Source organism: Lissotriton helveticus, chromosome 6, assembly GCF_964261635.1.
Source record: "Lissotriton helveticus chromosome 6, aLisHel1.1, whole genome shotgun sequence".
NCBI classification, from domain to species: domain Eukaryota; kingdom Metazoa; phylum Chordata; class Amphibia; order Caudata; family Salamandridae; genus Lissotriton; species Lissotriton helveticus.
This window is the reverse complement of record NC_136067.1, coordinates 375,473,504-375,500,140: the sequence shown is the minus strand read 5'-3', so window position 1 is coordinate 375,500,140 and position 26,637 is coordinate 375,473,504. Positions and strand designations below refer to the sequence as shown.

General features: G+C 46.6%; 1 long non-coding RNA gene across 1 annotated transcript in view; it reads right to left on the bottom strand.

Moving 5' to 3' along the window:
• LOC144761376 (uncharacterized) overlaps positions 1-25,237 on the bottom strand; it is a 205,572-nt gene extending 180,335 nt beyond the window's left edge. Inside the window, exon 1 of the long non-coding RNA XR_013595694.1 lies at positions 25,185-25,237. This is a non-coding gene — a long non-coding RNA (uncharacterized LOC144761376). The remainder of the gene's footprint in view (positions 1-25,184) is intronic.
• Between the last annotated feature and the right edge of the window lie 1,400 nt (positions 25,238-26,637).

Genomic DNA, 26,637 nt, shown 5'->3' with positions numbered 1-26,637 from the left:
CTAAGTCCTCCTAAAGTGGCACATATTGGGAGTCTTCCTCAGCCTGTTGGCTTACTCCCAGCTCTACATTACTTACCCAAGAAGAAAGAAATGTGGCTATTGCTGGGGCTCTCAATGGCAGATTGGTGGGATCAGACACAGTGAGCATGAATGCTGTGATAACTGAGGCAGGGGTAATGGCAACAGTAAAATAAGCCACACTTATGGGTGTGCAGCGCTTAAGTTGTAAAGAAATAGGTGTCAGTGCCCCAAATGTTTATATGGAGGCTCACCTCCTGCTCCTACAAAAGGCGCAACCCATTTGTTTTGGTAGGCAAGAAGACTAGTAAAAGGGCTCTCACTTTAAAAACGATCTCCTGTCTAGCATGAGGACAGAGCTCTCAGTATTCCATGTGGCTTCAGCTTAGCCAGGAGCCTGTTGGCCTGCAGTCCACCAAGTGGATACTGGAGAAATGTTCTCGCTGCCTCAGGAGGATAAGTCTGATATCCTTGCACTAACAGAGACATGGCTAGAGGATGCTTCCAGCCCGATATAGTGTCCTCCCTTCCCCGGATTATGATGTCCTGATCTATAATCGACAGGGGAACAAAAGGGGGAGGGGTTGCAGTGTTCTACCTCAGGGCCATGACCACCAAGAAGATAGTTGAGGAAAGTCTTGAAGGGGCAGAAATCCTAGGGATTTAACTGGGACTTAATTGATCTTGCCTAATAGTGGTGGTGGTATATCGTCCCCCGCAGTCAAGCCCACTGTTTAACGACCTGTTCCATGAAGTGATTAGTGACCTCTGTTGAAGATACCAACAGATCCTTGTATTAGGGGATTTTAATTACCACTAGGATCTGACGCCAGGAGGTTGCGTGAGCAGTGGGTTTAGAGAGGCCATGACCATGTTGGGGCTGAAACAAATTATGAAGACCCATACTCATGAGAAGGGCCACACTTTAGACCTCCTCTGGACTACGTCCTCAGCCATGCGACTGACAAAGTGTAGACCTTGTTGCTGGTCCGATCATTATCAGATCAACTTTGAAATTCCGGTACAAATTAAACCAGTTCCCCTACCTCCAGTTTGGAGGACTGTACAGAGCTGGCATAAGATAGAGGACACCAGTCTAAGAGCAGCACTATGTGAGACAGACCACCCAGGGACACAGTCTAGTGACCCGGACCAGGAGTATGAGAAATGTACTCACTGGCTGAGGGCAGCAATGGATATTGTGGCCCCTGTTCGGGGGGAACGAATAATGAATAGAACTAAGGGTGCTCTGTGGTACTCGAAAGAACAGAGAAGGGAAAAACTGGCCCTTCATCAATGTGAAAGTCATTGGCGGAAGTTATATGACTCAGAGGCTCATGAGAAATATAAACTAAAATTAGCCTCCTCTAAAGCTCTAATTATTACAACTAAAGCCGTATACTATGAATCAAAGATCAAGGAGGCCACAAACAATCAAAAAGAGACTTTTAGTGTATTGAAAGAGCTGAGTCATAAGAAAGAACACAAGGCAATCACCAATCAGGATGACTGTAAGAAAATTCAGGAATTCTTCCTTTTTAAGGTCCATGCTATTATTATAGTAGGGAAATAGGCAGCTCCCGTTTAAGCCCCTGTCCCTTTTCAGTATTAGATCTACCAGATTTTCAGGGGGGTACACTTTTGGTCTTTCTTGCCCTAGACCCTAATGACCTAGCCCACATCATGGCTAAAGTCAAATCGGGGTCACCAGAAGACCGTTGTCCTGTTTAAAATTGGCCTTCTGGTAACAGGGCCGGAAGTGCTGTTCTTAATAAACCTGTCCTTGGCTACAGGGAAGGTTCCATACAAATTTAAAGACGCTATGGTGATCCCACTGTTAAAGAAACCAGATGCAAACACTAAGAATCTAAAACACTTTCAACCTATCCTAAGCCTCCCTTTTTTGGCCAAAGGTTTTAAACAACATGTGCTCCAAGTGTTCTCGTCCTTCCTGGAAGATCACCAGTTCCTACATGACTGACAAGCTGGATTTAGGGCTCACAACAGCACTGAGCTGGTGATGCTCTCAGTGCTGGATAAGCTAAGGCTCACAGCTGATAAGAAAGACCCCTCTGCAATGATCCTATTGGACCTCACAGCCGCATTCCACACGGTAAACCATGCACAGCTGGTGACCCGTGTTTTATGGCTGGGAGTTACTGGGAAAGCTCTCAAATGGAATATTTCCTTCCTGGAGCAGCAGTCCCAAAAAGTCCAACTGGGTGACTGTATATCCATGTATGGCGCCTTACCATGTGGGGTACCGCAGGGCTCGGCATTGTCACAGTTGCTTTTTAATATCTATCTTCAGCCATTGGTAGAAGCATTGGCAAAACTGGACTGTCAGGTGTTTAATTATGCCAACGACACCCAGCTAATTGTGTGCATTGACAATTCTGCCGAGGCACAGCTGAATGTACAGAACATCCTCCAGTTCACTATGAACTAGATGACCTACAGTTCGCTAAGGGTAAACCCAGAAAAGACTGGGGTGCTTGCCCTTGGCACAAGGGCTAACCACTGGTCCAGCATTTTCTAGCCACAAGAGATTGGCACCACTCTGATATTTATTTTATTTATTTTATTTTATAGATTTCTAAAGCGCGTAGTCACCTCCAGGGGTATCCCAGCGCTGAACCTATTACCACCAGTGGAAGATAGTCAGGAGTGGGATGGATGGCTCAGGGAAAGAGTAGTGTTTTGAGGGCCTTCCTAAATTTTAGAAGGTTTGGTTCTGTTCTGAGGCTCAGGGGCAGTGTGTTCCATTTTTTTCCCGTATTGACCGAGAAGCGGCGGCCACCGAACCGGGCCTTCTTCACCTTAGGGACCGTGATGAAGTTCCCATGTTCGGAGCGGAGCGCTCTTGTGGGTCGGTAGGGAGTGATCCAGTTCCGAAGAATAGGGGGGCCAGCATTGTGCAGTACCTTGTGGGCCAGACATAGGGCCTTGAAGGTTACTCTTTCCCTAATAGGGAGCCAATGCAGCGTCCTCAGGGCGGGCTTGGCAGATGTTCTCGCCGGGGTGTTTGTGAGGAGTCGGGCTGCGGCATTTTGGGCTTTTTGAAGAGTTTGGAGTGATGCTTCTGGGGATCCTAGGTATATGGCATTACAGTAATCCAGCCTCGATAAAATTAGGCCTTGGATCAGCAGGAGGCGCGATTGGAAAGGTAGTAGGGGGAGTACCTTCCTGCATGATCTCAGTAGTCCGTAGCAGATGCCGGCTGTCTTTCTTGCCTGAGTCCTAAAGGAGAGATCAGTCTCTAGCCATACTCCGAGGCTCTTGACCTCAGTCTTGGGGGTGGGGGGTTCACCCATGCAGGCGGGCCAGATGTTCGGGGGAAGGCTCGTGGTGTTATGCCCTAGGAGCAGAATCTCTGTCTTGGAGCCATTTAGTTTCAAGGCAGAGTTGCTCATCCACTGATGTACACTGGTTAGGCAGTCGTGGAGATTAGAGGGCTCTAGCCTGGGGTGGGAGAGCGTTACCACCAACTGAGTGTCGTCGGCGTAGCTGACTATGGATACTCCATAGGGTGACACCAGTTCCTCCAGTGGGGCCATATACACGTTAAACAGCGTGGGGCTCAGGGATGAGCCCTGAGGCACGCCACACTGGAGGGGAATGGAGGGGGAGCGGCTTTCACCTTCCCATACTTGGAAGGAGCGTCGGGAGAGAAAGGATGAGAGCCATTTCAGTGCCCTGTCTTTTACCCCGATATTATCGAGACGGTGAGTCAGGACCTGGTGACTGACCGTGTCGAAGGCCGCACTCAGGTCCAGGAGGACCACTGCCACTGATCCTCCTGTATCGATAATTTCCCTGGTCTTTTCTACTGCAGCCAGGAGGGCGGTGTCCGTGCCCTGACCTGGTCTGAAGCCCGTCTGGGAGTCGTTTAGGAGATGGTTTGACTCCAGAAAGTGTGATAATTTTTTATTTGCTAGTTTTTCTGCCACCTTGCCTATCCAAGGGAGGAGTGAGATGGGTCTATAGTTGGATAGGTCGGCAGGGTCTAGCGATGGTTTTTTAAGGAGTCCTTTGATGATAGCCTCTTTCCAGTTCGAGGGGACTTCTCCCAGTGCCAGTGAGGTGTTAATAAGGGCTGTCAGTTGAGGAACTATGGCCTGAGGGATGGTTTTGACGAACCGTACAGGCACTGGGTCACTGGGGGCTCCGCTCTTGGTTGAAATGAGTGCAGCCATCACTTCCACTTCTGTGACTGGACCGAGTGCCGCTAGATGTGGCTTATTGGTGGTTGGCGATGGGTCCTTGGATTTTATGATGTCGGGTTTAGTGACAGGAAGGGAGGTGATGATTCTTTTGATTTTTTCGTCAAAGAAGACGGCCAGCTTTACACATTTTTCCTCCGCTGCTTTGGGGTCCATAGGTGTCTGTGGGGGGTCGGGGACATGGAGGAGCTCTTTAAGGATGGAGAATGTCTCCTTAGCTGAGCAAGAGGAGCCCTTTATTTTTTCCTCGTAGAAGGCACTTTTTGCTTCGTGGAGGGCACGTTTGTATGCTTTCATGGATAACTGGTACGCATTTTTCTCTGGTGACAACTTGTTTCTCCTCCAAGAACGTTCGGACTTTTTGCACTCTTTCTTGAGGGTGTTGAGAGCGGGTGTGTACCAGGGAGCGGGAGTGGCCCGTTTGACGTGTCTTAGGGTACTGTTAAGGGGAACAAGACTGTCTAGGGGAAGAATTAGCCAGTCGTTAAATTCTCTGTCAGCGGAGTTGGGGTCCGTGGGCAGGGGACTCATGGTTTCCCGAAGCATGGATTCCCATTCCTCTGGTATTAGCTTATACCATCGTCTGGTGCGTATCCTCGTTTTCTGTTTAGTGACAGTGGTGGGATTGATTGACCAGTGCATTGGGATCAGCATGTGGTCTGTCCAAGGCAGAGGGGTTGGGTCCAGGGTCTTTAAGTTCTTAACGTTGGTGAGAATAGGATCCAGGAGATGGCCTTTCTCGTGGGTGGCTTTAGTGTTTTGGAGGTGGAGGTCGGCCGTGTTTAGGTCAGCGAGAAGGTTGGATGCGGCATTGTCCGCGGGATCCAAAAAGTGAAGGTTAAAATCCCCTAGGAGGAGGAAGTTCGAAACTGAAATCGTTTTAAGTGAGATGTAATCCATCAGGGTACTGGAGAATTCTCCCAGTGCGCCCGGCGGCCGGTACACTAAAACTCCCGAGAGGGAGATAGATGGCGAGATCTGAATGGTGAAATTACAATTTTCGCAATCTTTGATGGTTCCCTCTTCTATTCTGCATTTGAGATGATTTTTGTGAATTATGGCTAGGCCACCACCTCTCCCGATAGGTCTATTAAGGCCGCAGATTTGGTAGCCGGGGGGTGTAGCATTGACCATGTCAAAGTCAGTGTGTGGGGTCAGCCATGTTTCGGTCAAAAACAGAATGTCTAACATCCGGTCCTGGATGAGCAGGTATGTTTCATGAGCGTGTTTTGCTAGGGATCTGCAGTTCAGAAGGCCAAGGCGAAGTCCTTGGGGAGCTTCTGTGTGCTCGGGTATGTTACAAAGGTTGCAGCCTTCGAAGGGGGTGTCTTCCTTGAGGATATATTTGCACTGAAGATGTTTTATAGGATTCCGGGCGAGCAGTGCATCTCGGGTGTAAGTGATACGTTCCCGTGAGTTGGGCAGAGTGTCTAGGCCTGAGGCCGTCTGGGCCCGGACGGGCCCAGACGGGCTTGCCTTTGGCGCGCCTTCGGCGCGCTGACGGCGCGCCCGCTGCGCCCGTCCGCTGCGCGTCCGGTGAAAGCACATGCTTATCAAGGGGATCGGGGTTTAGGGGGCGTGGCCTCGAGGGGGCGTGGCCTCGCGTCTCGCGGTCGATGGCGGCGAGAGGGATCGGGGAAGTGAGATGCAGCAACAGCGCTCAGTCAGCTGTGCAGCGCGTGAATACCCCAGAGTCTCCTAAATGCCAAGAGCGGCGTGCGTTTAAAAACACAGGTATGAGTGACACAAAATTTTTAAAAATGAAGCAACAAGACTCCCGGCTATTTCGCCTCAGGAGGAAAGCAGGTTCTGGCTCTAGCGCTAGTGTTCAGCGCTTTTAAGGCGGGTTTAGGGGGCGTGGCCTCGAGGGGGCGTGGCCTCGCGTCTCGCGGTCGATGGCGGCGAGAGGGATCGGGGAAGTGAGATGCAGCAACAGCGCTCAGTCAGCTGTGCAGCGCGTGAATACCCCAGAGTCTCCTAAATGCCAAGAGCGGCGTGCGTTTAAAAACACAGGTATGAGTGACACAAAATTTTTAAAAATGAAGCAACAAGACTCCCGGCTATTTCGCCTCAGGAGGAAAGCAGGTTCTGGCTCTAGCGCTAGTGTTCAGCGCTTTTAAGGCGGTGCCGGTCGTGTAGATCTTGGGTATCAGGTTAGATACCAAGCAAACAATGAACAATCAGGTAGCTGCGATTGTGAGGAGCTGCATGGATTTGATGAAACAATTTTGGAAACTGGTACCCCTGCTGTTATTTACCACTATGCGTACCATAGTGTCAGCATTCACTTTGTCACACTTGGAAAATGGCAACTCAGTCTATATTGGGCTCAACGAGAAACTCCTGGGGAAACTTCAGGTGACATTAAATGATGTGGCAAGACTGATTTTTAAGCTGCCAAGAAGAACTAGGGCCACACCACTGCTACAACAGTTACATTGGCTCCCAATTAAGCAGACGGTCATGTTTAAGGGCCTGTGCATTGCACACAAAGCTCAGTATGGGGCGGCACTAAGCATGGGCGGATCTAGCGGATCTCGCGTACGCGAACTTGTGGATTTACGGATTCGCAATCCGCGAAGATCCGCGAACTCTAGCGGATTTGCGGATTTTCCCGTTTTTTGTGTTGGCGCGCGTTCGCGCCGATTTTGGGACAAGTTCGCAATTGCGAACTTACTTTTCGGCTCGCAACGGCCGCGACTATGTTGTTTCTACGTCTGGTTTATCATCACAGGTTCACAGCACCCTCTGTTTCACCACTGCCACCCTCTGGGACACCCATGCCACCCTCTGGTACATCCTCACTGCCACCCATTAGGTTTATTTACCACTGTAGATTATGGTGGTTGAAAAAAGCAAGCACACCTGCCCTTCTTCAACTGCCATCAATTAATTTGTGTTTCATTAATGTGTCAGTAATTTTGAAAGTTCCAGTCTGGCTGGCACCTGCTTCCTTCCTTATCTGTAATTTGCTTTTTGTTGCAGTGAAAAAAAATTTTCACAGGACCTTTATGGTCTACTTGTAGCTATTCTATGAGCCTGCTGTTTGGGTCATAGCAGGGTCATAGAATAGTTGCAAACTCTGGAGGGGCCCGTCAGGAAGCACTACCTTGAATGTTACTAATGTTAAGTTTGAACTTTTGCACCTGCTCATTGCTTTCAGTTTAGCTAAAATCGTTTTTTTCTGCAATTTCGCGCGTTTTTTGGGGCGCGAATCCGTGCGAGATCGATTTCGGAAGCCGCGAATACGTGCGAATACAAAATTGTTTTTTTTGCGACGTGTATGTTCGCGTGATCTTGCGCGTGTTCGCGAGGCGCTTCTAGCTATACGTTTGCCAAGTTACCCTATCGGTCGTACACGGGCGCGGCCATCTTGTTGGTGTGACGTAATTCCGTTTCCGGCCGCTATGTGTAATCTCGCAAAGTGTGCTGCTCGCTAGTACAATTTCGCGCGTACTCGCAAGGAAAATCTCGCGCGAACTTACCCACGCGGTTGTGAACGGGCGCGGCCATCTTGTTTCTCATTCATTGCTATGGTTCTGGGCATGCTTTCTCTATCCTCTCTCAATCTCTGCCATCCTTTGCTTGTTTGAAGTTTTTTTGATCTAATTTTACTTATTATCTATCCCTCTATTTTTCTAGCTCTATATTTTTGTGTTTTCTGCAGCTTTTAGTTACTTTTAAACTACTTTTTTAAACTCTTTTCTTTTCTTCTTCACTATTCTATTTCTTGTTTATCATTTAACTCTATTTCTGCCCAGACCATGGTAAAGGGAGCCGGGAAGCACCCTGAGAAGGGGAAGGGTCCCGCACCCCGTGCCCGGCTCCCGTGCGGGCGTTTAAGGGGGGAGCAAGTGGTCCCGAGGGAGATCTTCAGCGCGGAAGAAGTGGCGGCACTGATCTTCCACGTCCAGCGCCGCCTCCCCAAGACGATCCTGGGAGGCGGCAAGATCGCGACTGGCTATGGCATCCGGGATCTCTGGGGTCCGGCGCACATATAACCAGGCCACCCACCGCTGGACCGATGTCATGGACCGGGAGCGGGACTTGCTGGACGCGCTCGGCGTAGAGGTCCCCGGGCCTGGTGAGTAGTAGTAGTAGTACATTTACTACTCTGTTTTATCCTGCTCTGTTATTTGCAAATCTTTGTTCTTTACCAAGAGCAATAATGCTGCTGATTACATTGAGGTAAATTATATTTCAAAATCTTCTATGCATTTCAGGTGCACTGCTCTCCTTCTCAGTAGCCTTGCTTCCTACTATGCTTCTTTGTTTTGTATGTTGTGTTCAGAAGCATTTCATTGGCCTGAGAAATTATGTATGAGTGTAGTGTAAAGATAAGAACTGCGTAATGCTAGACACTAAGGGTCATATTTTCAATTACCGGCGCATCCCTGCAAAGTAGCAGGGATGCGGCAGTAATTGTGTGCCATGCCACCACCACCCATTGGCCCAAAACGTCACAGAAGCCTTACGCATCTGTGCCGTAAAGGCAGCGCATTGCTGGAGTTGCGTGCCAACGATGGCGCAGCTCCAGCAATGCTCTGGGGTACCCTATCTCCCCAATGCTGCATCAAGCCGTACGTCGGCTTCAAGCGCGCAGGGTTTGAGTCATGCATCATTGTCCTAAAAGTGACTGATTGACATCTTGTCGATTTCCCTCAGCCACTTTTAGGATTCGTTCCTGCGCAGGTACGCCCTCCCTTGCGCCGGAACGCCCCCTGATGGCGCAGGGCTTTACAACGTGATGCATCGCCCATATGCCCATATGTGTTTTTTTTTAATATATACGCCGCACCAACACCATGGCGAGTCTTTTGTTCTGCCGCTGCGTCACAAAAGGCACGCAACAATGGAGGAAAATGAGCCGCAAGGGACTTCTAAATCAGCCCCAACAGACTGAAGTCCAGTCCTTCCTTTAGACACATGGCTATAAGAAGAAATAGTGGCGGTGGTGGGTGGATTGATAGTTTGAGTATTCACTGATCTGCAAGCAGGATGGACTTTGTCTGTCACTTCGCGTGCTGCGGACTACTGCCTGCAGTGCCAGGCCTAGGCAAACCTCTTTAGTAGTCTGTTTATTGAGTTACATAGGAACTTTCTAAGTCAACGTTCCGCAAATCAGGCAATACGAATAACGTAGTATACCACATGAGATAGATCCCGTGGAATAGTTGTCTATCTATTTGCTATTTCTCCAAAATATTTAGTTATTGTTCTTTTGAAATGTTTGATTTGGTTGAAAAATCTCATCCATGTTTTCTGGTCTTTCTTTCTTTCATGTTGTACATCAGCTCCCCCCAAGGGCAAGAGGAGGACACAGGAGGAGGGTGCTGAGGATGCAGGCCAGGATCGGGCAGGCGAGGGCTCCTTTGCTGGCCCCAGTAAGTTTACATTTTAATAAAGAGTACCTATTTTTTCCTAGCGTTCCTCATTCGATTTTTTCTAAATCGTCTTTGATCTTCTTGTAGACTGGATCTAAATTCTTATCCTGCCTCGAATATGACTCCCTGTGGTATTACTAGACTATTCTTATTAGTCTGTCTGTGTAGCTAACTAAGATTGGACATTTGGCAATTCCATTGGACTCCCATTCTATTCAGCAATAGCTCTATGCACTGTCTCCTTACTGACTAGATAGTGTGGCAGAGTCATTCAGCTCCCGAAGTCACCGATAGATCCCCAATGATCTCTAGATTATCGTACGTCGGACAAGAGAGTAGTACGGAGTCACAGCACAGTCAAGAAGTGTCAGAGGCACTCATGCTTGCAAAAATTCCAAAACCTTTAGCTCATCCACTCTAGTCTGGAGGAACAAAAACCACAGAGTCTATTTAAGTTTAAAAGCTTTATTAAAAGTAAACACATTTATTAAAATCTACTTTGTCATAAAACTATTTAACTGAAAACGGAAAAGTGGTTAGTGCTGACGATTAATTGGACACATTTCTTGTGGTCGAGCCGAGCTCTCACCTGGTTTGAACTTGATCCTGGTCGTGTTCTTAGGAGTCAAGCTTCTGTCTGTTAGGAGAAAAAGTGGTGCGTGTTAAAAATCAAAAGCAAGCATTCATCAGTTGTGCATAAAAGTGCAGCAAGACAACAGCCTTCCCTGGAAAATGGGACATTTTTACTATGGAGTAGACAGTCACAAATTATTACATTGTATTCTGTTTTTTTAACATTTCTCCTAGACCAAATATTATATAGTAGTGAGTGGTGTATTCTAACATTCTTAAATGTACTTTGTAGGTGTAACATCTGGTGACGGGGCCAGCGCGGAGGTGGCTGTGTTGGGCGAGGACTCGGAGGCCTCTGGGGAGGAGGCGGTGCAAGAGCCGGCGGACGGTCCTGTGGGGGATCAAACGGTGGTGGCGGAAACAGGTAAGCTATATATTCCTTACTTATTGAGATTGAAGACTGCATAGTGTGCTTTCTGCACGGGTGTATTACAATTACAAATCAACCAGGTAGTAGCCTCCTCGAAATGTACTTTGACTTAGCTGTGAAGTTTTTGGTGAGAAGAATCCCAATAAGTTCTTAGACGAACGTGATGGATGGGATGAACGAAAAGGGAAAGAAGGGTGTAAGTAAGTGGGACGCGAACTTGTATGATGGCTGGCAAAGAAGAACGATATGTGTTTGCTTGGCCCCCGAGGTGGCTGGGAAGGAAAGAATATGGTATGGTGCATGGCTGGGTCAATGATGAAGCAAGGATGGGTGGAAGGACAGCAGCCTGGGTGGGTGAAACAGAAACTGTATGTGTGCGTATACTTTGACTGAATAGATGCCTGGAGCATGGTATTCTCTGACTCTTAGATAGCACATGTGTATCTAGAGAGAGTAGATGGTCGCCAGGTGAAGTAAGTGTTACCTTGAAGAGCATGTACCACCGCACCCGCACGTCCGTTCCAGTGCAGGGAAGGCAAGGAAAAGAAATTGTAAATGTGTCCAATACTACCATGAATAGTAGCAGTACTTTGTACTGCGTTTGCAATCACAGCATATATCTGGTTATTACGGTGGACACTCCGTACCTCTCTTAATAACTTTAGTTTACTTGTAGTACGTCATTCATGTGTGGGTGTATCACTGTTCACTCAATATTAAGCGAAGCACCTAAAGTCATGTTAGAGCAAGGATGCAGAAGTGGGAGGTTACATAGATACTGTCCTCAATAGTTATGTACTGTGCTTTCAATTTGCTACTTGTACTCTGTGACCCAACTTTCGGCTCAATCACTTTGTGTTATTAATAAGGAGCATTGGTTACAGACTATGTCTTTCTTTCTTCATATAGTTGCTCCTTCCAAATCAACAACAAGGAGGGAGCAGGCTAGATTGGCCCGGCAACGGAGGCTGGAGGCCACTGTCGCCGAATATCGGCGGCTGGTGGCCCTGGAGGAGGAGGAGGACACGCAGTCGAGCGGGGCAACAACGACATCCTCGACTGTGACCACTGCATCCTCCTCCGTGACTAAGCCAGCGCGACCGAGCCGGGCTAAGAAAGACGACCGCCACCGCCAAGCAACCGAAATACCAGCTGCCCCCCACAGGAGCTGCAAGGAACGCCAACGCCGCCTACGAGTCCGCATGTCCAACCTGGAGCAGGAGGTCCTGAAGTATAAGAACTTGGTTAAGGGCCTCCGCTCCGAGCTTGCCACCCTCCGCAAGGAGTATGATGCCCATGCCGCATCATGCACCAGCACCAGCACCCTCCAGTAGTGGAGTGTCCCTTGCCCTTTTTTTATAGACTTTTGGGGGGTGGGATTTGGGAGTTGGGATCGTTTTGGGACGTTTCAAAGACAATCGTTGGGGTTAGGGTGGGTGAGGGAGATTATTTTGTTAGGGCTAAATAAATATATTTTTAAACTTTATCTGACCATACCTGTTTTTTACTGCTTTTCAGTCTGGTGGGTGGGGGGCGGGGGTGTAACAGTAACTTTGTTTTCCTGAACAGTCGTAGGACTTTAGTAGTACAACCGTCAATCTCTTGTCTACTCCGAAATAATACTCCATTATACTACCTCCCACCAAACGCTTATCTTACCTGTAATTTGTGTTAGAAATTAGGGCTAGGCCCAGGGCTGGCTCCAGGTGAAATGGGGATTAACGTTGTCAATCCTGGGCGGGTGACATTTCCTCATTGCGGTGGTACTAGTGGTGTGACACAGTGGCAGTTGCATGCCTATGGAAAAAAAGAAAACGAAACCTTGTTTGTCCTTACTGTAGCATTACAACGGTTACGGTACGATCGAGAAAATAGCAGGTGACAGTACACTAGAACAGTGCCATAATGTAGCCTAACAAATGGTAAAGTATTTGCTTGCAAGTATAACTAGTACTTGCGTTGAATTTATTTGACATTGGCTACTACTACTAGAAGATATAGTACTGAAGCTGAGTAAGTCTAGAACATATCCTCGTATTCCTTCACCAGCCTGTTGCTATGACCTTATCCTCCCCAGCAAGTGTGTGGAATTATTGATGTCATTTTAGTCAGACATCAAGCAAAACAACACAGCCCGGGGGAAGAGGGTTAGGGTTTGTAAAATGGATGGGAATGGGGGTTTCTTTTTGGGTAGGTTTTGTTGAGAGAAGAAAAAAAAAGCAGAGCATGGACAAACAATAATTGAAGATACAGACAATCTTTGGTTACAAAGTAAAGGTAAGCACATGCAGTCACACTCATAGAATAAAAGACAACAATGGATACTGTATCTGTATTGCGTATGTTGTTGGAGTTGTCCTGTTGAATTTGGTAAGTAAGTTGCATGCAGCAAACAATTCCTCTTATTGGCGGCACTCCTCCATTCCAGCTGACGCTTCGTCCATCAATGTGGTGACCACTGACAGAAGACACCCTGTCCACTGCCTGCCTGGCGGATGTTGACTGAGACCCGGCCTGTAATTATTGAACGGAAAACAGGAAGTGCTATTACAATACCACTGATAAATAAATAAAAGGTATGTACGCTGTGTGGTTCAAAAAGTGACACTTTGATTTCCCTAATAGACAGTACAATATTTTTGAAATTGCGTGCTCTGTCTGAGTCACCTTTTTAAGGATAAATAAGTATGGCCAAAATATTATAGCGGATCTTTCCCCTCAAGGTAGGTGTACTCTAAACTGTGTTTTAGAACAAAATTTGACCTTCCCAGCAATGCTCCCACCAAGACCCTTACTAAAGCCAGTCGCAAAAATGTAGAAGAACCCCAATCAGATCTCCAAAAACGATGCCTAGCAGAAAAATGGTTACAAAACGTACTTTGAAAGTAACAGTAGGCCCAAATACAGACCGTGGATTGTATTCAAACCCCAGGCAAGACCCGCCAACCCACCCGCAAAAAAACACCCGACAACACCCCCAAACAGCGAAAAAGCTAAATCTCATACTTACAATGTCTCTCGGCCTTCGGTCCAAACGCGGCGCTGTGCAGCTAGGTCATCATCATCATCAATCATCATAACTCCTGTTTTCCACCACGGATTTCCTGAAAAGCAAATGCAATCAAGATTAGACTGTCGCAGCAGTGCTTCGACAGAGACCCCGGCCGCAACCCACCCACGAACAGCAGGAAGCCCCCCAAAACGCTACATTGAGCAAGATGTCAGAAGAAATAGCAAAAAAAAGGCTGTTCCTTATGGATTTTGTCCAAAACACTTCTATCCGGTATTAGACCTTCCCAGGAATGCCCCAGGCAAGACCCGCCAACCCACCCGCAAAAAAGCACCCGACAACACCCCCAAACAGCGAAAAAGCTAAATCTCATACTTACAATGTCTCTCGGCCTTCGGTCGAAACGCGGCGCTGTACAGCTAGGTCATCATCATCATCAATCATCATAACTCCTGTTTTCCACCACGGATTTCCTGAAAAGCAAATGCAATCAAGATTAGACTGTCGCAGCAGTGCTTCGACAAGACAGAGACCCCGGCCGCAACCCACCCACGAACAGCAGGAAGCCCCCCAAAACGCTACATTGAGCAAGATGTCAGAAGAAATAGCAAAAAAAAGGCTGTTCCTTATGGATTTTGTCCAAAGCACTTCTATCCGGTATGAGACCTTCCCAGGAATGCCCCAGGCAAGACCCGCCAACCCACCCGCAAAAAAGCACCCGACAACACCCCCAAACAGCGAAAAAGCTAAATCTCATACTTACAATATCTCTCGGCCTTCGGTCCAAATGCGGCGCTGTTCAGCTAGGTCATCATCATCAATCATCATAACTCCTGTTTTCCACCACGGATTTCCTGAAAAGCAAATGCAATCAAGATTAGAATGTCGCATCAGTGCTTCGACAGACACCAAAAATTACCCACAAACACCCGGAACCCCGCCAAAGAGCACCTCAAAGGCAAGCAAGTCAGCAAAAACGGCAAGAAATTTCCACCTCATATTTGGTCCAAAACACTTTTGTCCATTAGTAGAGCTTCACTGCAATGGGCCCAAATCCGTCAACTCACCCGCAAAGAAGTACAACACCCCCACAAGTGCTGAGTCTTTCTTCATTGGGCGTAATCCAGCACTCTGCTTGGAGGGAAATCGCAGTCTGGAGGAGGAGGATAGAGGAGCATGTTCTTCAGAACTTGTGAACCTGAGGAATGTAGACTGCGGCACCTTCAAATCAATAAGCAAACAAGTGAAGACAGTTCTGATGATGGTCTTGTTTTTGGGATTAGGTGATTAAAGTTTGAATTAAATTAACTGTGCAAAACAAAGAAAGAGAGACACAAAGCACACAGGAATAAAAGTGAATAAGGACGAAAAAGAAAGTTCTTGATTGATTGTCTCATTTTCAGGGCTCGGTGTCAGGGAATAAGAACAAGATTTCGTCATCATACTCTGCGAATTCAGGCTGGATGAGGTCAGTGACACCGAACAGAGAACAAATCCCCTCATCTACGTTGCCGTCCTCCTCGTCTTCATGCGGCGTGCTTTCTCGTACTTTGTAATCTGGTGGTATGAGGTGCTGATTCATCTTGATCATTGTCAGCCGCTCCACATTTTTGGGCGAGAGGCGGCTCCGTTTGGGAGTTACAATGCCACCAGCAGCACTGAAAACACGTTCAGAAGACACACTTGCGAGTGGGCAAGACAAATAGTTTATAGCCAGGTTGAAGAGCTGTGGCCACAATTGTTTTTTGCCATGCCAATACTGCAATGGCTCATCATTAAGAAAGACCACTGTTGAGTCATTCAGATAGTCCTGCACCATCGACTCAAGGTCAGCAACGGTTCCTCCACTTTGCTTACTTTTTGCCGTGGCTGTGACATTTTTTCGAGAACCATACCCAAGCAAACTTAGCCAATCCTCTACAACAGCCACTGTTTTTGTTGTGTGTGGTGCAGATGATCCAGTTGCCGGTGTCTTTAACGGCTGAGAGGTCACTTGTGCCCCAGCCACAGGTGCAGAAGTGGATTCTTGTGACTGGGGATGGCCTGCTGATGCTGATGCTGATGTACTGGCTTCTCCTTCAATAACCTGCCGTTCTTTTTCAAACCTCTTGGCTGACCAGGCTAACCAATGTTTGTACTTTTGAACATCTGCATCAGCAAAAGGAAAGAATGCTTCGCCTGCCAGCGCCTTTTTGTAGCGTGGATCCAGAATAGTAGCACAAATGTAATGCTGATCTGACTTGATCTTTTGAAGACGTTCATCACCACGTAGGCGCTCTAATAATTTCTCAGACAAAATGAAATGGTCTTTTTTTTTTCATCTTTTTCAAACTCAGAAGACACCGCCATCAGTTGGTGCTCCAGCATGCACAACAATGGGATAGCTTTTCACAAATTACAGTCCTCCTGGCTGACTGCACGCGTGAAGAACTCAAAAGGACGAAGCATGTCTGTCAGGCTTTTAACTATGTCCCATTGCGCCGCACTCATCCGCAGGTCCTCCTTCTGAGATGTACCCTCTGTGAAAAAATAGTGATCGAGTACCGTATACTGCTCATACAGACGCTCAAGCATGTAGAAGGTTGAGTTCCAACGTGTTGCCACCTCCTGGATGAGTGCTTTCACTGGCATTCCACGTATAAATAGCAGTCTCCGCAGATGCTTCCGGGCCTTAAAAGAATGGCTGAAATGGTTGCACATTTTGCGGCAGGTGGCCATTACCTCAAACGCTGTACTGTCTTTATCACTCAAGAATTTTTGAACTACCAGGTTGATACAGTGCGCCAAACACGGCACTCTAACATGGTCACCTATCTGCATGGCCTTAACTACATTGGCGCCATTATCCGTGGAAACATAACCAATCTTGAGTTTTAGGGGGGATAGCATTTTCAAGACCTTTTTGTTAAACTCTTCCAAAAGGTTTTCTGCTGTGTGACTTTTCTCCAAGCCAAACATGGCTAGTGTTGCATGCTTCCGAGCAGCTTTGAAAACTTTGTCCGGGTCAACACCTGCGTTTAGCTTTGCTAAAACACCTGAAAAAGAGACCCAGTGTCCAGTGATGCACATGTAATCAGCGCCTGCGCCACTGGTCCACATGTCTGTTGTCAGATGTATTGTGTGAACAGCACTCTTCTGCAAAGCTGCCCCAATCGCCTGCAGCACATCTTCATGTAGTGCTGGAACCGCAACTCTGGCAAAATAGAACCGGCTCGGAACCTTCCATTTGGGGCAGAGCGTTGCCACTAATTCAAGAAAACCTACCGCTTCTACAAAAGAAAAAGGTAGAAGGTCCACAGCTAGCATTTTAGCCAGCTTAGTGTTATACAGACGCGTCATATGGCACGTCTGAAGTAAGCATTGTTCTAATGTTGCCCTGGACCAAGCATTTACGGGCTGATAATGACTTCGTTGACCCAATTTTGCTCGCTGGTGAACTTTTGTGCGTTGGTGTCTCACTCGCTCCAACACTCTTAGTGTGCCTCACATTGGGTGTGCTGCTGACAGGGGTACTGGGTGTAAGGGAAGTGTTTGACACGTCTTCTTCCTGCTCGTCATCATCAGATGAAACATCAACGTTTCCTTGAATTTGGCCTTTCTTGATCGCATCTAGGTGCGCAAACCATTTGACAGTGTGCTGTCTCCTAAGATGACCTCTCTGGCCTCCGGTACCATAGTTGGTACCTGGCTTACCACGACTAACTGCTAGCTTACAAATGGTACAAATGGCAAACTTTGGATTTTTTGGACAAACAGTAAAGAAGTCCCAAACTGGGGACTTGAAGTGTCTGTGGGACATGGAGGAGGCGGCGATACTGGTGGTGGTGGTCATGAAGCTAATGCCAGATGAAGTGGAGGATGTGGATTGCCCAACTTTTGTACGTTTTGCACTTTCACCGCCACTAATTAAGGTCGAGGTTGACGGAGGTCTCTTCTTGCCCGAAAGAAATATGGAAGCGGGACGAGTTGGTGTACTACTTAACTCCAATGATTGTGGTGTTTCCACTGCCTCCTCATCGACAACATCATCATCACGCTCAGCAGCTCTTCGGGCTAGGGTCAAAATGTCTGTTTGCTGCATGCCCGCTGGGGCTGCAGTGACCTTTATGATGACTGGGTCGTCGTTGGCAGAGTCTTCATCAGCAGCAGTATCCGCCACTTCTTGTTGAGACTCATCACACTCCATAACTCTGAGACTTTGGACGAGCTTCCTTTTACGCTTAACTACCTTTGTTTGTTCCCAAGTTTGATCCGTATCATCAGAAGGAGGTGTGCTTGAAGAGGATGTAGACACCACCCTTGATCTCTTTCTTGCTAGGGGTGTGGAAGACAATGAAGGATCATCAAGAGGAGTGGCTTCCTCAAATGATACCTCGCCTTGATTGTCGATTTCCTGATGTGCCCCTACTTCGGGAGGAACAACTATTGTGGGCACTTGTTGTGACCCTCCATGCACCTCTGCTTGCGCATCTCCTTGCGCTGCCTCTCCTTCCACATGTACTTGGGCTTGTACTTGCACATGTGATTGTTGTTGCGGCTGTGGTTGTTCAACACTCGTCAGATGAGCTACAACAACCTGTGTTGATTGAGGGACATTGCTGCTGCTTTCTTGCGATGAGCCAACATCACTGGTCGATGGTGATTGAAGAAGTATACTGGCTGCCTCTGCAGCACTCAAGGGCTTGGACTTAAGTTGGCGTGGTGGTGGTGGTGGCACTGAGCCCAATGGAGCGGGGGTGCTGCTGCCAGCTTGGTCCCCAGCAGATCCCGCTGCAGCTGCTGCAGGCATACTTTTCTTTTTACTCCCAAAAAAAGGGGCGGGCGGCACACCAGTGTCCTTGGTAACTTGCTTCTTCTGCTCCTTACTGGCACCTTTCTTGCTAGAGGAGCTACGGGTTACTTTTTTGGGGGCCATCTTCTTCAGAGCAGGTCAGCAGGCAGCAGTTGCACGAGTTGCAGAGGGTTCTGTGTCCAGACGTGACGTCGCGTGACGTTATGCTGCACACACCGCTGCAGGACTTCTTCCTGGCACTGGTGGTTCTATTGAGTCTTCTTGTGCACCTAAAAGCAATGGAAGACAGAGGAACATCAGTTCAGTTATACACCCCAAAAAATCGACAAAACACAGAAAAATGAGCACAATCCCATGCCATCCATGATGTTTACATTGAAGACACCCCACAGATTGACTAGGGACATGCAAGTATGCAACACTCACTACCCCTGGGCATAAGGGATGAAAAGTAGGCAAAATAAGTGCAGGCCTCAGACACTGCCTCTCCTCAAAATGGCCCCCTTACACCCCAAGCACATGTTGCCTGTACCAGCCAGCACTCAAGATGGCCACCACCACCACCCACATGGCCAGTCCACATCAACAGTAGTACACCCACAAAAAACAGAAAAACAGCCAGAAATCACCACAATCCAATGCCATCCATGATGTTTACATCAAAGAGAGTGAGACCACACCACAGGCACACTCAGTCCATGCACCACCACCACCCCTGGGCAAGCAAAAGGCCACACCAGCAGCCCCCCAAAAACGACAAAAACAATAAAATAAGCACAATCCCAGCCCATCCATGGCCTCAATTATGTCTAAATTCAAGAAGACACCCCACAGAAAGACTAGGCCCATGCAACACTCACTCACCACCCCTGGACAAAGGGCCACACCAGCAGGCCCAAAAAAACGACAAAAAACAATAAAATCTGCACAATCCCAGCCCATCCATGGCCTCAATGGTGTTTAAATTCAAGAAGACACCCCTCAGAAACACTAGGCCCATGCAACACTCACTACCCCTGGGCATAAGGGATGAAAAGTAGGCAAAATAAGTGCAGGCCTCAGACACTGCCTCTCCTCAAAATGGCCCCCTTACACCCCAAGCACATGTTGCCTGTACCAGCCAGCACTCAAGATGGCCACCACCACCACCCACATGGCCAGTCCACATCAACAGTAGTACACCCACAAAAAACGGAAAAACAGCCAGAAATCACCACAATCCAATGCCATCCATGATGTTTACATCAAAGAGAGTGAGACCACACCACAGGCACACTCAGTCCATGCACCACCACCACCCCTGGGCAAGCAAAAGGCCACACCAGCAGCCTCCCAAAAACGACAAAAAACAATAAAATAAGCACAATCCCAGCCCATCCATGGCCTCAATTATGTTTAAATTCAAGAAGACACCCCACAGAAAGACTAGGCCCATGCAACACTCACTCACCACCCCTGGGCAAAGGGCCACACCAGCAGGCCCAAAAAAACGACAAAAAACAATAAAATCTGCACAATCCCAGCCCATCCATGGCCTCAATGGTGTTTAAATTCAAGAAGACACCCCTCAGAAACACTAGGCCCATGCAAGACTCACTACCCCTGGGCATAAGGGATGAAAAGTAGGCAAAATAAGTGCAGGCCTCAGACACTGCCTCTCCTCAAAATGGCCCCCTTACACCCCAAGCACATGTTGCCTGTACCAGCCAGCACTCAAGATGGCCACCACCACCACCCACATGGCCAGTCCACATCAACAGTAGTACACCCACAAAAAACAGAAAAACAGCCAGAAATCACCACAATCCAATGCCATCCATGATGTTTACATCAAAGAGAGTGAGACCACACCACAGGCACACTCAGTCCATGCACCACCACCACCCCTGGGCAAGCAAAAGGCCACACCAGCAGCCCCCCAAAAACGACAAAAAACAATAAAATAAGCACAATCCCAGCCCATCCATGGCCTCAATTATGTTTAAATTCAAGAAGACACCCCACAGAAAGACTAGGCCCATGCAACACTCACCACCCCTTGGCAAAGGGCCACACCAGCAGGCCCAAAAAAACGACAAAAAACAATAAAATCTGCATAATCCCAGCCCATCCATGGCCTCAATGGTGTTTAAATTCAACAAAACAGTTGTATCATGCACCCATAACCAACCCTGGTCCTACTGGATACTGTGGCTACCCACAATATAATTTATTTAATTTTCTGAAAAAGTTCCAAAATTGTACTTGCAGCAACTGTAATGCCCCAAACAAACTTACTTGTGAAAGTTGATTTCTAATCCAAAAGTGATCCAAAGACAGTCAAAAAGGCCTCAAATCCAAATATCCAGCAGCACCCACAAAAAGTAATCCTTCCAGCTCCAGATCCAAATGAAAGTGACCAGGAGATGGACAAAGCACTGGGAGGAGCCTGCTGGCCAGGAACAGGAAGTTGGAGACTGTGGGGCACTTCCTTCCTCCCCCCCCCCAAAATGGACTCCTTGCAAAAAAAAAGGCCATGCAAATGTCAACCTGAGGAGTGATTCTGATAAAAATCATAATTTTCTGAAGGTTTATCCTGTTTGCTGGTGATTTTCTTGTGCGAAATTGCAAAATCTCTATTTCGCAAGTGCGAGATTGTTCCTTTCCGCCGCAACTACGTGTTCGCAATTGCGAACTCTCGCGAGGTGTGCTGTGCAAGGTGGCAAGCCGCGAGTACGTATTCGCGGGCGACAAACTCCCGCGGGAACACGCAGCAAGATCTAAAATGGCGCGTCACTCGCAAAGAAAAACAACTCGGCAAACGCTAAAATGACGGAAAGTGAACGCCGTGCACCACGCCGCGCGCCGCAACCAAGCAAAAAATCCGCCGCGAGCGGATTCACGGATTTTCGACAAATTCGCGAGCGTTCGCGGATTGCGAATTTGCCGAAAATCCGAAAAATCCGCGATCGGAGCGGATTTTACGCCCATGCTTAGGCGGCACCCAGCTATTAAAAAGACCGATTGAAGACTTATGTGCCTAGTCATTGTCTTTGTTCATCCGGGAGAAATTTGCTGACCTGTCCGCGTTTTAAACCCTTTGCTGCTAGGCCTTTTCCCCTCCTGTGCTAAGCCTTTTTTGGGCTATTTGCGGTAGTGCGTGCTTATGCCCCTGTAACTGTTTGACCACGTAAGGTAATAACGCCAATTTTGCGTCCTTTTCTTCCAACATCATGGGGATTCTAAGGGTACCCAGGGTTTGTAGATTCCCTTGGAGAGGTCCCGGAAATGAAGCAAAATACAGTAACATTTTTGTTTTTTTCAGAAAAATGGGAAAAACGGGCTGGAAATGAAAGTCTCTGGGTTTTTCCCTACAACTGTTATCAAAAAAGGGTGTGTGGGGTTGAAATCACCATTTTCCCAGCTTTTAGGGAATGACAGTCTTTTGTCAGAGAACCAACATGTTTCTGACAGTTTTGGCTTTTTTCTGGGACATAGCCTATTTTTGCTATTTTTAGTGCTTTCAATCTCCTTCCAGTTAATGGCAAAAATGAGTATGAAAGCAATCATGGATCCTGGCAAGCTATACATATTAGAAAAGTAGACAAAACTCTGAATTCAGAAAGGGGTCATTTGTCTAAATCCATGAAGGTTTCTTTATAGAAACTAACAGTTAAATATTGGAAAAATTGAAAATTAGTTGAAAAAACAGCCTTTTGTCTCAACGTTTTCACTTGTATCTTCTTATAATTATGACAGCTCTTTGAAAGCAATATACCATTACATCCGTTAGACCTTTCTGGTTGTGGGGATATATAGGACTTGTAGGTTCACCAAGAACACGACGAACCCAGAGCCAAAAACTGAGCAGTAACTTGCAATGATATTTTATTATGTACCGGGTATAGAGCAATTATTCTGGGAAAATGTATACATGGAAAAATCGGTATGAAAGACACCTGTGTTTTTATTAATTGGGTACAAATTATAGAGTTTAGAAACAGTATATATTTGCACATTTTCAAAATTGGGATTACTCATACTAGCATGAGAACTATTGGTCATTTTTTAAAATGACTTTTTTTTTACACAATGTCTTTCATTTGGAAGGGAGAAATGCATGAAAACTCAATAGTTAATAACAGTTGATTTACAAATCTGAATTACCCTAAGTCTCCAGATAAAAATGGTACCTCACTTGTCTGGGTAGGCCTTGTGCCCGCGTCAGGAAACGGCGCAAAATGCAACGTGGTCACACCTCAATTTCGCTGTGAAAAATGATCCTTATTTGGCAAAGTGCCTAGCTTTAGTTTTTGCATCCTAGCTCTGCCGGCACCTAGGGAAACCTAGCAAACCTATACATTTTTGAAAAGTAGACACCCTGGGGAATCCATGATGGGGTGACTTGACTGCCTCCCACCAGGTTCTGTTACCCAGAATCTCTTGCAAACCTAAAAAAGTGTGCAAAAAAGCACAATTTTCCTATATTTATGTGGTAGAAAGTTCTGGAATCTGCATGGATCCACAAATTTCCACCCACCCCGCATTCCCCAAAGTCTTCCAAGAAAAATGGTACCCCATACCTATACATTTTTGAAAACTAGACACCCAGGGGAATCCAGGATGGGGTGACTTGACTGCCTCCCACCAGGTTCTGTTACCCATAATCCCTTGCAAACCTAGAAAATGGCCAATAAATAACATTTTCCCCACATTTCTGTGGTGGAAAGTTCTGGAATCTGCGTGGATCCACACATTTCCCTGCACCTGGCGTTTCCCAAAGACTTCTGAGAAAAATGGTACCTCACTTGTGTGGGTTGACTTAGTGCCTGCGACAGGAAACCACACAAAACGCAACGTGGTAGCACCTCAATTTTGCAGTGAAAAATTGCCCTTTTTTTGCAAAGTGCCTAGCTGTAGTTTTTTAACCCTAGCTCTGCAGGCACCTAGGGAAACCTAGCAAACCTATACATTTTTAAAAACTAGACACCCAGGGAAATCCAGGATGGGGTGACTTGACTGCCTCCAACCAGGTTCTGTTACCCAGAATCCCTTGCAAACCTAAAACATTGACAAAAAAAACACATTTTCGCCCCATTTCTGTGGTGGAAAGTTCTGGAATCTGCGTGGATCCACACATTTTCTTCCACCCTGTGTTCCCCAAAGCCTTCTGAGAAAAATGGTACCCCAATTATGTGGGTCGGCCTAGTGCCTACGACAGGAAACGGCACAAAACGCAACATGGTCACACCTCAATCTCGCAGTGAAAAATTACCCTTTTTTGGCAAAGTGCCTAGCTGTAGTTTTTTAACCCTAGCTCTGCCGACACCTAGGGAAACCTAGCAAACCTATACATTTTTAAAAACTAGACACCCAGGGGAATCCAGGATGGGGTGACTTGACTGCCTCCCACCAGGTTCTGTTACCCAGAATCCCTTGCAAACCTAAAAAATAGCCAAAAAACACATTTTCTCCACATTTCTGTGGTGGAAAGTTCTGGGATGTGTGGGGATCCACAATTTTCCTTCCACCCTGCGTTCCCCAAAGTCTTCTGAGAAAAATGGTACCCCACTTGTGTGGGTCAGCCTAGTGCCTGCAACAGGAAACAGTGGAAAACGCAAAGTGGTCACACCTCAATTTCGCAGTGAAAAATGACCCTTTTTTGGCAAAGTGACTAGCTGTAGTTTATGAACCCTAGCTCTGCCGGCACCTAGGAAAACCTACCAAACCAATACATTTTTGGAAAGTAGACACCCGGGGGCTTCCAAGGAGGTATGGCTTGCGTGGATCTCCCAACGTTTCCTTACCCAGAATCCCCTGCAATTTTAGCTGAAAAAATCTGTTTTTTCACACATTTTTGTGTGGGAAAGCGTGGCATCACTGGGCTCACACACATTTCCTACCACCCAGCATTCCCCCAGGTCTCCCGATAAAAATGGTGCCTCACTTGTGTGGGAGGCCCATGTACCCGCGAAAGGCAAAGGCACAAAACGTAGTGTGGCGACTTTAATACTAATAATAAAAACATTTATTAAGCGCCTGAATACACTAGAACAGTGCGTCTCTGCGCTAGGATGCATTCCTACTTGACTAAAAGACAAAATCATCACCTACACAGGGAAACGGAAGAAAAGGAGGAGAGGAGAAACTAGGAAGACATTAAACTGCAGGGACCAAATAGGTCTTGAGTTTAAAATTGCCTAGGTCAAAAACACCTGCTTTTGCATGGGGGTCACCTGGGTTTTTGTCCCCCTGCTCGACGGCCATCTAGGGAAACCTACAAAACCCACACTTCTGAAAAGTAGACACCCCGGGGCTTCCAATGAGATATGGCTTGCATGGATCCCCCAACATTTCCTTACCCAGAATCCCCTGCAAACCTCAATTTTAGCTGAATGACCTGCTGAGCAGTCATTCTGCGGCTAGCCATAATGATTACTAATAAAGGTAACTTGTCACACAAGTCAACAACCACAAACACTATGTAAAGTATGCAATGACCAAAACTCTCCTTTTTCAAAAATACCTATACACTGCAAAATTATACCACTCACTCACACCACATACTCTGCACAGACACAGTATGGATCAACAATAACCCACTAAAAAAAGAGTAAAAAAATTACATTAGACAATGCAAAACACATCACAAAGATTTTCTTGCTCAAAACACTAACTAAATATGCTGCCACTATGAGACCACTTACAAAACAATTCATTCCTACATTACAATATTACTCATTTGGAGCAAATACAACACAAATATTGTACTTACCCAAAAACTGCAGGTACGCAAAACTGCACGACAACCACTGTCGAACCCACAAACAGGAATCAAAAGCTTTACACAAGAATAAAAAGGAGAAAAAAACATTACAATCACATATGCAAACAATGCACCAAACCACCATCCAAACTAAGGGGTAGGTGGGCCTAAGAGTATAAATTAAATATTCACCCCCGTAAAAGGGGAGCAACCCTTGCCCTTGAGACCACCCCCAAAACAAAAATAAAAAAAACCTCTGGTGTCTAATGGCTTCTGCCTCCCTTGGGAGTAGATGAGCCTAAAAACTTACTGCTACTCTGCCATTCAAAGAGGGCAGAAATGGTCACAATCATCCTCCCATCTCCCGGGCAGTCCTTCAAAGGAACCCTTCTCTATCGTCCACCCACCCTTCGATCTTCTTTCCTGGCATCTATCAATACCTTACTAGAACCTATAGCAGCCAATTCTAATTCTACAATACTAGGTGATTTTAATTTTCATTTAGAGCACACTAATGACAGAGATACCTCAACCCTTATTTCAGATCTCTCTTCAGTGGGTCTTAATTTATTAACTATCTCCTCCACCCACTTGGCAGGGCATACCCTTGATGGTATATTGACTAATAACCCTCAACTCATTTCCCCCTCAGTAAAACCTTTAACGTGGACAGATCATGCGGCAGTAATGTTCATACTTTTAATTAAAAATCATAAAAATGTACACATTACAAATTGCTCCTATGTCCAATTTCGTGATTGGAAGAACATAGATGGTGCAATCCTACAGTCTACCTTAGCCTCTACTCAACCAAGGGACACAACAGATCCACAAATAGCCTCCGAGACCTACAATGTCTGGCTTAACAATGCTTTCACCACATTAGCTCCCTCAAAAAAAATGCTGCCCAATCGTAATTCACCGTCTGCACCCTGGTTCTCAGAAACCCTTAGACTAGAAAGGCAACGATGTAGAAATTTAGAAAGGCGTTGACGCAGAGACTATGATAACAATAATAAAGATTTATATAAAAAAGCATTGGCCACATACAGAAAGCTCCTAATTACAGAGAAAAAGAATTTTTATCTCGAACAAATAGAATCAGCTAAAAATTCTACCAAACAACTTTATCAAGTTGTCACGAAGCTCTCTACTCCACCATTATGTACTACTACAGAACCATCCCAAAAGCTGTGTAACGATCTGGCGGATTTTTTTAAGTCTAAGGTTAATGATATCTTTTCTAACTTCTCCGCCAAGGTGAACACTGAATCTATACGCCCCAATAGTAGTGTCTCCAATAGTAGCGACCCCTCCATGCCAACAGTTTTTTGTGAATTTAGCCAAATCTCTCAAATGCAGATAGTTGAACTTATTACAACCATCAAATCAGGGTCACCGTTTGATCCATGTCCACCGCTGATCCTAAAGCCGGTAACTAACCTGATAGCCCCAGTTCTTA